Genomic DNA, 18,052 nt, shown 5'->3' with positions numbered 1-18,052 from the left:
CTCATCATCAGGGAAATACAAATCAAAACAACGAGATACCACCTCATACCTGTCAGAATGGCTAAAATTAATAACTCAGGAAACAACAGATATTGGTGAGGATGTGGAGAATGGGGAGCCCTTTTGCACTGCTGGTGGGAATGCAAACTGGTGCAGCCACTCTGGAGAACAGTATGGAGGTTCCTCAAAAAATTTAAAAAGATGGGGCGCCTGGGTGGCGCAGTCGGTTGAGCGTCCGACTTCAGCCAGGTCACGATCTCGCGGTCCGTGAGTTCGAGCCCCGCGTCGGGCTCTGGGCTGATGGCTCGGAGCCTGGATCCTGTTTCGGATTCTGTGTCTCCCTCTCTCTCTGCCCCTCCCCCGTTCAAGCTCTGTCTCTCTCTCTGTCCCAAAAATAAATAAAAAACGTTGAAAAAAAAATTAAAAAAAAAAAAAAAACAAAACCTATAAAAAAAAAAAAATTTAAAAAGAGCCACCCTATGACCCAGAAATTGCATCACTAGGTATGTATCCAAAGAATACAAAAATGCTGATTTGAAAGTGCACATGCAACCCAATGTTTATGGTGGCACTATCAACAATAGCCAAAGTATAGAAAGAGCCCAAATGTCTATCAACTGACTAATGGATAAAGAAGATGTGAGACACACACACACACACACACACACACACGTGTACATACAGTGGAATATTACTTGGCGATCAAAAAGAATGAAATCTTGCAATTTGCAATGATGTGGTTGGAACTAGAGTATATTATGCTAAGCGAAATAAGTCACAGAAAGGCAAATATCACATGATTTCACTCATGTGGAATTTAAAAAACAAAACAGATGAACATAGGGGAAGGGAAGGAAAAATAAGATAACAGAGCAGGAGGCAAACCATAAGAGAACAAACTGAGGTTGCTGGAGGAGAGGTGGGTGGGAGGATGGGCTAAGTGGGCATTAAGGAAGGCACTTGTTAGGTTGAGCACTAGGTGTTATATGTAAGTGATGAATCACTAAATCCTACTCCTGAAACCAATGCCACACTGTATGTTAACTAACTTGAATTTACTTTTTTAAGTTTATTTATTTAGGGGCGCCTGGGTGGCTCAGTGGTTACGTGTCTGACTTTGGCTCAGGTCATGATGTCATGGTTTGTGAATTCGAGCCCTGCATCAGGCTCTCTGCTATCAGCGCAGAGCCCACTTCAGATCCTCTGTCCCCCTCCCTCTCTACCCCTTCCCTGCTCACTTGTGCACGCTCTCTCTCTCTCAAAGAGAGCATGCATGCAAGCATGCGTAAGTAGGGGAGGGCAGAGAGAGAGAATCCCAAGCAGACTCAGGCTGTCAACACAGAGTCCTACTCTGGGCTCGAACTCACAAACTGTCAGATCATGACCTGAGTTGAAATCAAGAGCCAGATGCTTAACTGACTGAGCCATCCAGGTGCCCCAACCAATTCGAATTTAAATAAAAAAATAATGAGTCAGTGATCAACAATTTCAAATTATATATACAGGTTAAGCTGAAAGTACTCTAAAGCAAAGCATTGGATTTAGCAGTTAGGAGGTCACTAAGGATTCTCAGTGATTTCATTTGCTTCATTTTCCTTCAGATAGTTAGAGATTGTTACAATTTTTTAAAAATTTTATTTATTTATTTTGAGAGAGAGAGGGAGAGAGAGATCATGTGCACGAGTGGGGGGAGGGGCAGAGAAAGAGGCGGGAGAGAATCCCAAGCAGGCTGCGCACTGTCAGTACAGAGCCTGATGCAGGGCTCCATCTCACAAAACATGAGATCATGACCTGAGTTGAAATCAACAGTCGGATGCTTAACCATCTGAACCACCCAGGATCCCCAAGGTTGCTAAAATTTAATCCTGTTTTAGGGGCACCTGGGTGGTTCAGTAGGTTAAGTGTCCAACTTTGGCTCAGGTCATGATTTCATCATAGTTCCTGGATTGGAACCCCGCGTCAGGCTGTCTGCTATCAATGCAGAGCCTGCTTGAAATTTTCTGCCCCCCTCTCTGTCACCCCCCCCTCAAAAATAAATAAAATATTAAAAAAATTTTAAAAATTTAACTCTTGTAGATCTGTGTAAAGTATTTACATGGTTTCAAAGTCAAGTATACAAAACATACCTGGCTTCTATCTCTGTCTCTATCCTATTCCTCTTCTCACCTCATTAATAATGATTTCTATTTTTCTTTTTTTTTTGTTTAGTTATTTATTTTGAGAGAGAGAGAGTGTGTGTGTGTGTGTGTGTGCATGTGTGGGGGAGGGGCGGAGAGAGAGAGAGAGAGAGAGAGAGAGAGAGAGAGAGAATCCCAAGCAGGCTCTGCTTGGTTAGCACAGAGCCTGACATGGGGCTCGATCTCACCGTGAGATCAGGACCTGAGCCAAAATCCAGAGTCGGTCACTTAACCAACCCAGGTGCCCCAGGAACGATTTCTTTTTAATTTTGTGATTTATTTTATGTTGTTTTTCTTTTTAGATTTGAGAGGGTTGTTTTTTCATGTCCAAGTACATATGGATGTTTGGTCCTACCAAACAATCCCACTACCCTTCACAAGAAAGTGGAACGTTTACTTTCAGTTTCTCTTTTAGAGAGTGCCTAACCTTTGGTAGCTGACTTGTAATGGGTCAGAGTGCAGGCAGAAGGGTAGTGGCATTGATCCAGTTGGGCATCCAGTAATCGGTCAGCCAGTCAGCCTGGCCTGGGTAGTAGCATTCAAATATTAATGGTAGTAATTGCCTTTGTAGGTTTGAGGAGTACTGAGGGAAATGTTTGTCTTGCAGTTACTGTCAGTGTATCATGAGCCTAGTGTTCAATATGTTCCTGTAAAATCATAAACCAGAAACTATTAACTGAGGTTATACCATCATTGAAGGCTTCTATTGGTCACCAGATAATCTCTCTCTTTTTTTTTAAAGTTTACTTATTTTGAGAGAGAGAGTGTGTGAGCAGGATGGGGATCATAGAGAGGGAGAGAGAGAATCTTTTTTTCCTTTTTAAAAAATTTTTTTAACGTTTATTTATTTCCGAGACAGAGAGAGACAGAGCATGAGCGTGGGAGGGGCAGAGAGAGAGGGAGACACAGAATCTGAAGCAGACTCCAGGCTCTGAGCTGTCAGCACAGAGCCCGACGTGGGGCTCGAATTCACAAACTATGAGATCATGACGTGAGCTGAAGTCGGTTGCTCAACCGACTGAGACACCCAGGCGCCCCGAGAGAGAGAGAATCTTAAGCAGGCTCTGCTCTGTCAGCATAGAGCCCAACTGGGGGCTCAATCCCACAAACCATGAGATCATGACCTGAACTAAAATCAAGAGTCAGATGCTTAACCAACTGAGCCACCCAGGCACCCCACCAGATTCTCTCCAGATTGAAGACTAGAGTCTTCAAATACTCTCTCTCTTTCTCTCTCTCTCTATTCCATTCTTTGCTGGTACCAGAGACAAGTAATGGGAAGAAAATCAATGATCCAGGAATGGGACTCTCAGTTCAAGTCCATGGGCAGCAGTAGTTTGATCTGTGTGGAGAACATCAAACAAACAGTTCTTTCAGAAGTTTCTCTCTCTACCATTGGCTTTTTAAAAAGAAGTTTTCGTGAAAATATATGTAACCCTGTGGAAGTACATCAGAACCTTCTCCAGAGAAGATTACCATGCTGTGTTCTTCTAAATGTACTTGGAAATTAAATACATATCTACTGGAGTGTTAACTGTTGTAAGGTCATAAGTTTCCAAGGAAAATATGACTTCATTCAATACCTGAATGCATTCCTCACAGTTAAAAAGGACTTCATGATGTTCACTCCCAATGTGATCTGCTACCTTTCCAGCAGCCAGTAAATGGGGACTTTCTCCCTGCCAGTTGCAAATGTCTGAGAACATACTGTCCCAGAGCCTCTTTTAGCTGCTTCAATAGGGTGACAGCAACTCAGCTGGAATCCAAGCCCCCTGATAAAAGGCATCCAGTCCTTCTGTCATCCAGTGTTTCTTAATAGCACTGTTAAAAAGGATCCAAAAAAACAAACAAAAAAGTAGACATGTATATGAAGAGGAAAAAAGAACATGACTAAATCTGCTTCCCCAGGAAACATTACTTACTTTGTCACAATGGAATCACAACAGGTTTGCCTTGAGTTTCGGTTTTAAGGATTGTTCCCCTTGTCTCTTGCATCATCAGTTTTTCTCCTCTCTACTGGATCATTTATAGCATATGTACATCCACACACACTGTACTGTCTCTCATCTTCCACCTTTCCCTGTCCTTTATAGCAAAAGTCCTTGAAAGAGTGGCCTATACTTGCTATCTCCAGTTCTCTTCACCTTCTCTTAGCAGTTTCTGTGTCAAGACCTGGGAATAGTTTCTCTACACTGTTACAGAGGGCAAGCAGATGTTCATCTCTGCAGTGATGATAGTGAATCATTTCCACAGATGCAACTTTGTCACTTGGCTTTAAATCAAGAATTTGATAGTGTACCAGAAGAAAAGTCTCCACTTTTTTTTTTTTAAGGTTCCATTTTGATAAAGGAGTTGTGATACGCTTCAAGTTAACAAGACCTTTAGCTTCTAAACAAATAGCCAAAAATCCGTCTTCTATCGTGATTTTAAACAAAGATCTGACTTCATAGGTGACCGTGCCCAGGAACACTTTCTTATTGGCAGTATCCTAAAAAATAAATACAAACACCTCATCCAACATACAAATTATTTGCTCAGTTTCTCCTTTATTGTAATGACGAAGGATGACTCACCATCCATTTTGGTCTAATAATTAAATTCAAAATAAATTCAAAATAAGTCCAATAGGAGAATTAAAGTCTAATTAAATTAAAAAGGAAAATGTGTTTTGGGGTGCCTGGGTGGCTCAGTCAGTTGAGCGTCCGAATCTTGGCTTTGGCTCAGGTCATGATCTCTACGTTTTGTGGGTTGGAGCCCTGCATCAGGCTCTGCACAGGCAGTGTGGAGCTTGCTTGGGATTCTCTCTGTCTCCCTCTCTCTCTAATCCTCCCCTACTTGCACTATCTCTGTCTCTCTCAAAATAAATAAATGAACTTAAAAAAAAAAAAGGAAATGTACTTCGTCTCCTTGTGGTTGTAGATTTTGCCTTCATAACAAAGCCACAGTAAAGATATTTCTTTGCTCAAATTGGTTGCAATCCAAACAACTGGTCAACCACTGCCAACCAGTGAAATCCAAAACAGCAATTTATGTATCTGTTGACATTCTGAAGATGAAGTGAATCTGGACCTCTGTGTGCAATCTTCATAGCACTCAGACACTGATCAGAGAAACCATCATCACTGCCAAAAAGGGCCTAAATGCCACAGATGGCACGGTGGAGTTACAGGCTCTCTCGGTGTGAGCAGGTCAGACTGTTAGCAGGAGTGGAGGCAAGAGCTATGGATTATCTCCATTTTTTTTTTTTTTTAAGTAGGCTTCACACCCAACGTGGAGCCCAGTGCAGGGCTTGAGCTTATGACCCTGAAATCAAGACCTGAGCTGAGATCAGGAGTAGGACACTCAACCAACTGAGCCACCCAGGTACCCCTCCATTGTTCCTAATATAAGCATATCTATGTATCTCTATATAGTCCTCATTTCTTAGATAAATGTTAGTATACTATACATACTTTTCTCTACATTGATTTTTTTTTAAAGTAGGCTCCACACCCTAACATAGGGCTTGAACTCACAACTCTAGGATCAAGAGTTGTAGGCTGTACTGACTGAGCCAGCCACGCATCCCTACCTTGATTTCTTTCTCTCAACAATATATCCTGGCAATCAGTCCACTGTTGTATGTAGATATTTTCCTTATTTCCTATTACAGGTACACAGTACCCTATTAGATGGATGTTCTGGTACATTTTAAGAATGAGGGTATTAGGAAAGGTTCAAAGCATGGGAAATCTTTTGGAAGAGAAGGCCTTTTATTTTGCTAATCTGTGGGTAACTCCAGGGTCCCTATTGAGGCTTAGATGATGGTGCCAATATAGAGATGACTAAGTATTATTAACACAAAATTGCTGCTGGTCCTATATAATAAATCTCTTTGTTCTCTGAGCTAAAGAGCAGCTAGAAGGATTTGAAAGAAGAAATAGGCTTTTTCCTCTCCTCCTATACTTCCTTTTTGTAATATACTGTCTGTTACACCATTAGGTTTTTTTTTTTTTTTTAATTTTTTTTTTCAACGTTTATTTATTTTTGGGACAGAGAGAGACAGAGCATGAACGGGGGAGGGGCAGAGAGAGAGGGAGACACAGAATCGGAAACAGGCTCCAGGCTCCGAGCCATCAGCCCAGAGCCTGACGCGGGGCTTGAACTCCCGGACCGCGAGATCGTGACTTGGCTGAAGTCGGACGCTTAACCGACTGCGCCACCCAGGCGCCCCTACACCATTAGGTTTTAAAGCAAGCCTCGAGTTAAACTGGAGTACAGCTATCTCACAGCAGAGATATCTACCAGGGAGTGCTGCTTTCACCTTTGTGAAACCACTTTTCTGATAATTGCTATTTCTCCTCTGATTCCTTCTGGAATCAATTCGTTGAGCAGACGAGGTCTCCTGTTACAAGTCTCCGACTTGAGTAAAAAGTAGAATAGCTTCACTCCAAAGCCCATTATACACTAGATTCCCAAATTCAGTCTCTAGTCTGTCTCCCATCCCACATTATGCTCAGCCATATTGTCCAGTAAAGCTCATGGAAGACAGTGTTTCAGTGAGTACTATATAGTAGCATAGCTAGCAGCATACATAGGCAAAACTCTCAGTGGGGCTAATAGAACAAAACTCAGGGAAAGTAGAACATAGAAGATATTTGCTCTTCTTTTCCCTCTGTCTCAGCCCACCTCCTCATCCCTCCTCAAAGAGAAGAGCTGCTACTATAATTGGCCATACTCGGTTGACCTAGTTATTAGAGGAGTGGGAAGCACTGTTTTAAGAGATTATGCATAAAGCCTATATGAGGAAGATTTTGAAACAGTTCTGAAAAATCACAAAAATATGATCAAAAATAGAAGCACATTCCTTGTTCTTGGAGAGGACCAATCAACATCATAAATATTTCAAGTCTCTCCAAGTTAATATATAAATTTAATGTAATTCCCTAAAAAGAGGCCAGCAAAATTTTCCTGGCGCTGGATCCTAAACTTCATATGGAAAAATAAATAAGCAGGAATACTCATGAACATCTTCAAAAGAAAGCAATTAGAGGGGTTGGCCTTACCACATATTAAAAATTACTATAAAGATCCTATAATTAAAACAGTGTGGTGTTGATACCTGGCTAACAGACAAACCAATGGAAATAATTTCAAGCACATGTGGAAATTTAGCATATGACAAAGGAAGCATCTTAAATCATTGAGGGGAAAGATTAACTTAAAAAAATGGGATTAGCACAACTGGAGAGTCATTTGAAAAAAATATATATTTGAATTTATGTCCCTTACTTTACATTAAAATATACTCTAAATAGATCAGTTATTTCAATGTAAAAAAAATGAAACAACTTATTCAAGAGTGAATCATATCCATTTCTTTATTACCTGGACATGAGGAAAGCCATTCTATTATAATTCAAATCCCAGAAGCCATGGAGAAAGATCAATACATTTAAATACATCTCTACCTATCTAACATTTGATATCTAACTTATCTATCTACATATACATACAGACAGACAGATACATATAAACTTGTGCTTGGCAAAATCATCATAAGCAAAGTCAAAAGACAAATGAAAAACTGGCAGAAAATATTTTCAACTGAAATTACACAAAATGATTAATTTCTATCAATACATAACAAAGAATAAAGAAGTGTATTGATTGATGCTACAGCATGGATGAACCTTGAAACCATGCCGAGCAAAAGAAGCCAGTCACAAAAGACCACATACGGTGTGATACCATTTACATGGAACATCTAGCATAGGCAAATCTACAGAGAAGGAGAGGAAGTTAGCAGTCACCTAGGGCTGGGTGGGGTGGGGTGGGGTGGGGTGGGGTGGGGATGGGGTGTGGGAATGAGAATGACTGCTAATGGGTAAGAGGTTTCTTTTGGAGGTATTAAAAATGTTCCAAAGTTATATTATGGTGATGGTGGCACAACTCTGTAAATATACTACTTATTGAATGGTACTCTTTAAATGGGTGAGCATGTCATTCTATGTAAATTATCTGATAATAAAACTGTTTAAAAAAAAAAAGACAAAGACAAAAACCCAGGAGGAGAATAGCTAGAAATGTTGAGACAGTTCACAGGAGATGAAAGGCAAATGCCTATGAGACATTTGAAAAAGTAGTTGGTGACATTCTTCCTAAAAGAAATGCACATGCAGGGGCACCTGAGTGGCTTAGTCCGTTAAGCATCCGACTTCAGCTCAGGTCATGATCTCACCATTTGTGGGTTCCAGCCCTACGTCGGGCTCTCTGCTGTCAGCACAGAGCCTGCTTTGGATTCTCTGTCCCCCCCCCGCCCGCCTCTCCCCCAATCATGCTTTCTGTCAAAAATAAACATTCAAAACAAAACAAAGAAATGCACATGCAACAGAGGGCAGATTGTTTTCCGACTAGGATAATAAAGATAATATTTCCTTCGGAGTAAAGCTTAGGCAGGTTATATAGCAGCCCCATATAAGATTAGGGGTTTCCTAGGCTCGGTGTTCCTCTGCTGTGATACAAACCCACTTGGCCACAGCATTCACTCGGGCTGCTCCTCATCATCCCCATGGGACGTGGGAGGCAAGATGAACTGATGCCAACATGAAGCTCAGGCTTCTGCCGTACCATAACTAATAGATTCTCTTGTTTTTGACCTAAGAGTCTGAGGCCTTCTGGTAACACCCACTAAGGCTAACTTGTTAGCACTCAAGGAAGGTGACATCTCAAATCCTTCCCAGTTCCAGACTGGCAGAGGTCCAAAAGCTTGACATCACCCTATGTTGGTAATCCTGGAGAGAAACAGGTATTCTTTTTTTTAAAGACTTTATTCTGGGGCGCCTGGGTGGCTCAGTTGGTTAAGCGGCCGACTTCGGCTCAGGTCATGATCTTGCGGTCCGTGAGTTCGAGTCCCGCGTCGGGCTCTGTGCTGCCAGGTCAGAGCCTGGAGCCTGTTTCGGATTCTGTGTCTCTCTCTCTCTCTGACCCTCTCCTGTTCATGCTCTGTGTCTCTCTGTCTCAAAAATAAATAAACATTAAAAAAAATTAAAAAAAAAGACTTTATTCTGAAGTAATCTCTATGCCCAACATGGGGCTCAAACTCATAATCCTGAGATCAAGAGTCATATGCTCCACCAACTGATTCAGCCAGGCACCCCAGAAACTTTTAAAAGTTTATTTTACTTATTTTTGGAGAGAGAGAGAAAGAGAGAGAGTGAGCGAGCTGGGGAGAGGCAGAGGGAGAGGGAGAGAGAGAATCCCAAGCAGGCTCTGCATGGTCAATGCAGAGCCTGATGTGGGCTCAATCCCAGGAACTGTGATCATGAGCTGAGCTGAGATCGAGAGTCAGACACTTGGGGCGCCTGGGTGGCTCAGTCAGTTGAGTGGCCAACTTCAGCTCAGGTCATGATCTCACAGCTCAAAGGCTCGTGAGTTCGAGCCCCACATCAGGCTCTGTGCTGACAGCTCAGAGCCTGGAGCCTGCTTCGGGTTCTCTCTCTCCCTCTCTCTCTGCCCTCCCCTGCTCGTGCTCTGTCTCTCTCTCTCTCAAAAAAATAAAATAAACATTAAAAAAAAATAGACACTTAACTGAGCCACCCAGGTACTCCCAGAAACAGGTATTCTTTTTTTATTTGTTTTTATTTTTATTTTTGAGACAGAGAGAGACAGAGCATGAACGGGGGAGGGGCAGAGAGAGAGGGAGACACAGAACCGGAAGCAGGCTCCAGGCTCTGAGCCATCAGCCCAGAGTCCGACGCGGGGCTCGAACTCACGGACCGCGAGATCGTGACCCGAGCTGAAGTCGGACGCTTAACCGACTGTGCCACCCAGGCGCCCCAGAAACAGGTATTCTTAAACATCACCAGTGGGATTGCAAAATGGCAAAATTTTTCTGGAGGGAAAATTGGACAATATTCAACAAAATTATTACATGTGCGTTTACCCTTTGACTGGGTAATCTTTCTGGGAAACTAGCTGACAATAATCCCTTTACAAATGCAAAATATGGTATGCACTTTGCTTTGCATTGTGAAGTTATTTGTAATAAAAGCTTAAAAACAAATCCAAGTATCCATCAATAGAAGACTGATTGAATAAACTAGGGCATATCCACACATAAACATATTTGTATATACTTGTACATAGGTATATATATTTATTTGTATGAAAAAAAGAAGAATAAACAAGATATTTCTGAAAATGGAAAGGGTTCCTAATAAGGATGGGTAGAATGGGTATAAGGAATAAAGGTGGGTGCAAGAATTTAATTCTTTGGGTATCCTTTTTATGTAGCTTTGACTTCTGAATCATGTAAATGATTTATATATTCAAAAAATTAAGTTAAATAAGAAAAAAAAAACCCTAAAATTGAATACAAACAGAAACCAATGAGTGGAACTGAATATGATACCCAATTGCACTGAGAACATAATTACTTTTTTTTTTAAGATTTTATTTTTAAGTAGTGTCTACACCCAACATGGGTCTTGAACTTACAACCCCAAGATCAAGAGTCATATCTCTACTGACTGAGCTAGCTAGGCATCCTGAGAAGATAATTAAAGTTACTTTGGAACATAGACCACTGCAACATTTTGCCCATATAAAGTCTAAGGACAAATAAAACTCCAAAGATACTTTGAACTGCATTCAATAAGTTTATTGTTAGCAGTATTGTTGTTCTTGTGCTTTTGTGTATGATAAAATAAAACAAATAAGGAAATATTAATGTTATTAGGAACCAAGATTTCCAAGTTATGAAGATAAAAAAAATCACTATAATCCTAACTTTAAATTGGAACTATCAATATAAACCCATACATATACATATATATGTATATGTGTGTGTGTGTGTGTGTATACATATTTCAGAAACATTTGTTGTGTGCCTAGTATATGTGTCAGGCATAGGAGAAACAACAATGAATGATAAAAGTATAAACTCTGCTACAATAGAGTTTATGGGTGATACATATATTAAATATATAATTGCACAAATAATTAATGGAATTAAGCCTTGCATTTACCAAGAGTTTACACCATCACCATTTGACACATGAAGTTCCTCAGCCTGCAAAGCAGCCCAGCCTGAAATGCAGCCTTATTATTAAGACAAAATACTCAGTGTCTATTTTAAGAAAGATTAAGTGCTCAGAGTGAGGGCCACTTGTGCCAAAAATGAACAATTTGGATCTCTCTTTTTTTAAAAAAAATGTTTAATGTTTATTTATTTTTGAGAAAGACAGAGTGCAAGTGGGGAGGGGCAGAAAGAGAGGGAGACACAGAATCTGAAGCAGGCTCCAGGCTCTGTGCTGACAGCTCAGGGGCTCTAATTCACAGTCCATGAGATCATGACCTGAGCTGAAGTCAGTTGCCGAACTGACTGAGCTACCCAGATGCCCCAAACAATTTGGATCTCTTAACGTGTGTGAGAAATTTTAGTTTTCTAGTGGCAGGAATGAAACACACAGGCCTGTGCTGAGTTGTCTGGGCTTAGACAGACAGGCAGTGGTGCCTGCCCTTCCCAGACAAGATTGAGAAATGTTCTGTGTCTTCTTATCTCTCTCTAATAAGAAACATCTTGCTTTGGAGCCAAAGTTGTGAAAGGAACTGGCAGCTAGCTTTCAGCTCAGCACACAATTTTTACAAGAAAAGGAGTCTTGTGGTAACTTCGGTGATGGTGTCACTCATCGAGAGGAGTCCAGTGCCAGCAAGTGAATTTAGAGTAATCATGGGCTAGATCTAAAGCGAGAGCTCCATGTTGAGCATCCCTGGTGTGCTGCCTGGTAAGGTGTGTGAAGGTGACATAACCTCTGGATGTACACCATCTGTTTCCTGCTTTCTAAAGCTCTGTGACTGTGAACAGTTACTTCCAAAGTCTAGCACTCACGAAAGATTTACAAGCGGAGAGAGGAATCTCTCTTTTTAGTATTTTATGATAAGGAGTTTCAGATCTCTGGTCACCTGGCTTATTGAGGTGTTTTCCATCTAAAAAGGTGCTTAGTGGTTGAGTCCAGTTACTTAGGGAACCACCTGATACCTAGGAACTGGTACCAAGTGAAGCTGGGTGGTCCCCAAAGGAAAGTGAATACAAATTTAACAGTTTAGTGGTATATTTTAGCCATATCATAAGCAAATTGTAGTCAGTTGGATGTATGCTTGGAAGTGACTAAGAATGCAAAGGGCAATATTAAGGATGGGTACTTTTTAGGCAGTGGTGTGCTGGTAAATGTTTAACAACAGATTCTTTCTCTGGGACAGTGGGAGTAGGGGAGGCCCTGATGTGTAGTTTTCTTGTTTCCACTGTGTAAAAGTTTCCACAGGCTGATTTCAAGCTTTGAAGAATTTAATAAGATTCCCGACAATGCAACAATTCTCATCAGCTGATTCTATCTATAAGCGAACCATTGCTTATCGGTACCATAGTTAAGAGGTAACAAACTGTCAACAATCCAGAACCTTAACCCAAAAAAGGTAAAGGAAAATATGTAGGAAAATTAAGAAAACGTGCATACAGATTGAAGTGTGACAATGTGCAGTGCTGGTTCCCTGACTTCCCATGTTCCATGGCGCTTGGGCTGTCTCCTGCCTCTAGTCGTTAGTTTGTTCTGATAGTCTTGAGTGGAAGCTCTTTCCTGTGGTTTTCTGCTTCTGGAGTACTCCTAAGAATTCTCAGGTTGAGGTCTGTAGCAGGAACAGTCTTTCTGATCAAGAAGGATTTCTTTCTCCTTCATTAACAAGTAAGAAAGCAAGGATCAACACCCCAGAGTGGTACGACTGTGTTAGTTGTTCATAGTGCCTGTAAGGTCCTTTCCAGTGAGGCCAGGGCAGTCTTTTTCTCATGGTTCTTTAAAGAGAATAACACCTCTCATTTTAAATAGTGAGAAGGGTTGTTTTGAAGGATGTTCTGAAAAAGCTACTCACATCTGTTGACAAAGTTGTGCATTGATTCCACTTATAGGATAGTGGAATAGTCAAACTCATAGAGACAGTAGAAAGGTGGTGGCTAGGGTCTGCGGGGAGCAGAAAATGGGCAGTTAGTGTTTAAGGAAAACAGTTTCAATTTTGCAAGGTGAGAAAAGTTCTGGAGATGGATGGTAGTGATGGTTTATACAACAATGTCAATGTATTTAATACCACTGAACTGTACCCTTAAAATGGTTATAATGGGTGGCTATATATATATATATATATGTATATATGTATATATATATGTATATATATGTGTGTGTGTGTATACACACACACACACACACACACACACACACACACACACACACACATAATGGGGTGGCTTAAAATGGTTATAATGAGCCTGGGTGGCTCAGTCAAACATCTGACTCTTGAGTTCAGCTCAGGTCATGACCTCATGGTTGGTGGGATCCAGCCCGGCATTGGGCTCTGCACTGAGGGCATGGAGCCTGCTTGGGATTCTCTTTCTCCCTCTTGCTGCCCCTCCCCTGCTTGTGCTCTTGCTCTCTCTCAAAGTAAATAAATAAACTTAAATGGTTAAAATGGTAAATTTGATGCTAATTATAATTTACCATAACTTAAAAAAATTAAAAACAACTCAATGTATCACATGAGTCATTTGCAATATTTGGCTATTTCAGCCTGTAATAAGGAAAAGTCTATAACTGGGGACAGGCAGATAAGATGCCTGTCTATTAGTTAATAGATTGAGAGTCAATGGGCTGGCTATGGAGTTTGATTTCATTGTCATTAAGATAAAAGGCAACTGTTCAGGCCAAGTTCCAGAGTTTCTAAAAATTTAGCTAGAGTTGAGAATTCTATTTGTCTTTTCTGTACTACCTGAGGATTGAGGATGATATGGGCAATGAAGTACTGAGCTTTATAAAGCTCCTTAGTAAAAATTCCAGTGAAATGAATGTTTCCGCCCCTAAAGAGAAAGTTAAGACTCCTTAGGTAGGAAACTTTATGCTTCTGTACAAGTTGTGGCTTTCTGAAAAGAGAAAACTTAATTCTAATAAATACACAATTACCAGGGTGGTTGGGTGACTCCATTGGTTAAGTGTCTGACTCCTGATTTTGGCTCAGGTCATGATCTCTTGGTTTGTGGTTTGAGCCTCGTGTCATGCTCTGCTCTGACAGCGTGGGGCCTGCTTGAGATTCTCTCTCCCCCTCTCTCTCTGCCCCTTGCCTGCTTGTGCGCACTCTTTTTCTCTCTCTCTCAAATTAAATAAATATACTTAAAAAAAATATGAACATACAATTACCAAAACACATTCATATCCCATTGTTAGGGCAATTTTATATAAAGCATTTGGAAGTGCTCAAAGAAGCTTTGGTTCTGTTCTCTTTTCTAGCTTTAGTTTTGCCAGGATTTTATTATAGGCAGTAGGATATGCACTAGAAACATTCTTTTTTATTTTTTTTAGAAACATTCTTGACTATGCTTTAAGTGTTTCCAACTCCGTTGTTGGATTAAGATGGTCACCAAACTATCTTTGCTATGGTAACAAGACTGAAGAGCTTGCTTGCTATGTTAATCAGCACCCAGGGATGGAAGAGGGTGAGATCCTCTCCTGAAGTATGATACATAATTAATTTAGAAAGATATCATCAATTATTACCTTGGGAGAGAACATGTTATGGATTGTAAGGGCCTTTCAGGTCATAAAGTATACTATGATTGGCTTTGATTGGCAATGGTATTAAAACCTAGAAACAATCTATAGACAGTTACTATACCAGTTTTAGTGGTATAGTAATTGGGTATCTTAGCAGTTGTTAACCAGAAGGTGGGAGAGATACAGCAGAGCTGAGGAGGTCATTGGTAAGTGTGCAGAGGAAAGTTGACACAGCAAGCCTCATGTGACTATCTTTATTCATTTTTTTAAAGTTTGTTTTTACTTTGGGAGAGAGAGTATGAGTGGGGGAAGGGCAGATAGAGAGGAAGAAGAGAGAATCCCAAGGAGGCACTGCAGACAGCCCAACTTAGGACTCAATCCTACAACTCTAGGGTCATGACCTGAGCCAAAATCAAGAGTCAGACGCTCAACCGAGTGAGCCACCCAGGCACCCCTGAGGTGACTTTCTTTAGAAGGGCCTGATTGCAAAGTTCGCCCTTGGCTGGATTTTGGAAACATTCCTACTGCCTTCCACTGATAAGGGTGGCCCACTGTACTCAGACTATGCAAATAATGTGGTTTATTGCTGAACACTTGCTTTTGTTCCGGGTATCTGGAGTTTTGGTAGGTGTTAAGCAAAGGGTGCTTACATGACTAGCCGCCGGTAGAAACATTGCTGAGTCTCTGAAAGTCTTCCCCAGGCAAAAACATTGCACATATGCATTTTCATTGCTGGGTCAAGAGTGTGCTGTGTGTGTCCCTTCATGGGACAGTGTTATGGGCTGAATGTGTCTCCCCCTCCTCACTCCTTCCCCATTCATATGTTGAAGCCCTAACCTCATTGTGACTGTATTTGGAGATAAGGCCTTTATGGAAGTAATTAAAAGTTAAATGAGGTCATTGGGGTCAGACTCCGAACTGACAGGATTAGAGACTTTAGAAGAAAAGTTACTAGAGAGTTCTGTCACTCTCCTTGGACATAAGCAGGGAGGAAAGGCCATGTGAGGACACAATGAGAAGGTAGCTGTCCACAAGCTAGGGAGAGTTCTCACCAGAAACTGAATTGGCCAGCACCTTGATCTTGGATTTCTAGCCTCCAGAACTGTGGGAACATAAAAATCTAAGCTACCCAGTTATGGCAGCCCTAGCCTCCCTCGGCAAGGGCAACCTGCCTCTCAAACTCAGTAACTAGTGTTCCCACACATTATTTCATCCCTTTATTACTTATGCATGTGTTCTTCAATAATATAAGACTGTTTCATGTTAAAACTTTCATTAAAATAGTATCAAACTGTATATATTCTTCAGCAATTTATTTATTTACTTATGCTGCATCTTATATTTGTGAGATTTATCCATGTGGATACTTTTGCACTAGCTCTAGAATAATGCAAAAAAATATTGTAAAATGCAAAGACAGTATCATTTCCTAGATTAAGATGCTTCAGGTTTTCCACCTTAAAAAACAGGGATGAAAAAAACACAAGCATCTAAAGACAACGAGTAAAGGACTGAGTGTGGCACATGGTGATGCCTTTGAATGTTTTGAGGTGGGGATCCCCGCATTGTTAAATCTTTCACTATCTCAAGAAAAGAAAATTTGGATTTATACACGAAAGCTGCCATATTTTGAATAGTTAACTAATTCAATTTGAGAAACATACAACGTGCACAGGAGTGCACCGCGCGCGCACACACACACACACACACACACACACACACACGGCTAAAGCCAAACATAGTCTTGTGCTATGTGTGGCCCACATTCTGCCACATTGTGATTTCTGGCCTGGAAGATGAAAGCCCCAAACTCCATAGTATAATATTTACTTTCCTCAGGGTCTGGTCTTTCCTCTTCCTTCAGCTTTGTCTCCAAACACCGCTTTGCTGAGAACAGTCTCTGGCATAGAATAAGTGTTCAATAAATATTAATTATTATTATTTTATCTACTGTCTTTGTTTCATTTGGGTCAGAAATGGACTCTTTGTAGTTCTTTTGATCTTCCAGGATCCAGTCAAGTTTATCCTTAATCTACACATATCAAAAAGAGTAAGCAAGGAAGTTCCCTAAATAACAGTATTTACAAATGTTATTTGTTCTCTCAGGGCAGATATGAAAGGGTTTGGGGACCTTGGCATACGTTGCTTAAAGACAATAGTCATAAACTATTACTGATTTGTTTCTGTGAAAATAAAAATTGTTATGCATAGGTACCATGGTCCCAAACGTATTTGAGAATTCTCCCACAATCTTCCATAAGAGTGGGTTCAGTTCTTGTGTCCTTAACCCGTGGCCAAAATGAGGAGGCTGCTGGACACAAAGTTGGTTACCGAGAGCTTCAAGGATCTTCTGTGGTTGCTATGCTAGGAAAGAGCTCTGGGCCTGGCTGTACCTCATGAGCTGTTTAGAGATAGGCTTTTGTATCTTGGTGCACAATTTGGTGCTTATTTTTTGTTTTTGGTATGCTACTTTTCACTCTCCAGATAAATTTTGAAGTCCTTGAGGAAAGAGACCACATTTAAAAATTTTCTCTTACACTAATTGGAACAAACTCAATTTTTAAAATGATTTTTATTATTTACTATTATTTCTTACAAACTCCAAAGTTTTTTATTGAAGAAAAACAGCTCTGGTGTTAATGATAGGACCTGAACACTGTTTAATTTGGGATGGTGAATTAATTTCATTTATCAGTAAACATCTATATCAGTAAGTTCTTAGGTGCAATAGAAGAGTCTAGCTAGTCTAAACAGAAATGGAATCTATTAAGGGACATTAACTCACAAGATCTCCAAAGGGCTTGAGAGTAGAATTGGAGGATACATAGACAGGACAGAATACTCCAGTATTCCTACAAGACCCCAGCGAAGACCCCACATGGATCCTGTAGCTGGGAGCCTGTGCTGCTACCCTCACCAGCAAATGGATTCTGGGTAGCAACTGCTTATCACATAGCTGTCTTGAATCAACACCTTTCTAGGATGCAGCTACTGGTGCAGCTAGATCATCTGCCTGAATCTAACTGTAAAGGAGTAAGACAAAGCAAATACCTGGTTCTATCTTGGGGAGAACTCATCCGGTAAGAAACTCCCCAATGTTAGAAAGGTGTTCCAAGGATGGTGGATGTCCATAAAACATGACATGATTTTGATTGCAGTACCATACAAAATTTGGTCTGCAGGCCAGTGTGAATCCTCAAAACGTTAGTTATAGGTTCCTACCAGGGACTGAATGTATCCTTCCAAAATTCATGTGTTGAACCTAATCACCTGTATGATGGTATTTGGAGTTGGGGCCTTTTA

At 40.7% G+C, this 18,052-nt stretch overlaps 1 long non-coding RNA gene and 2 pseudogenes across 1 annotated transcript in view; all 3 read right to left on the bottom strand.

Annotated features, from left to right (window-relative positions):
* Nucleotides 1–18,052, bottom strand: part of LOC147584642 (uncharacterized) — a 36,919-nt gene that overhangs the window by 13,805 nt on the left and 5,062 nt on the right. The gene's annotated exons all lie outside the window — the stretch shown is intronic.
* Nucleotides 2,814–4,172, bottom strand: LOC147584643 (asparagine synthetase [glutamine-hydrolyzing] pseudogene; annotated as a pseudogene).
* Nucleotides 3,838–4,781, bottom strand: LOC112860750 (asparagine synthetase [glutamine-hydrolyzing] pseudogene; annotated as a pseudogene).

This window comes from Puma concolor, chromosome A1, assembly GCF_028749965.1.
Source record: "Puma concolor isolate L17-30 chromosome A1, mPumCon1.1.hap2, whole genome shotgun sequence".
NCBI classification, from domain to species: domain Eukaryota; kingdom Metazoa; phylum Chordata; class Mammalia; order Carnivora; family Felidae; genus Puma; species Puma concolor.
Note: the sequence above shows the minus strand (reverse complement) of the source record. Positions and strands in the feature narration are given on the sequence as shown.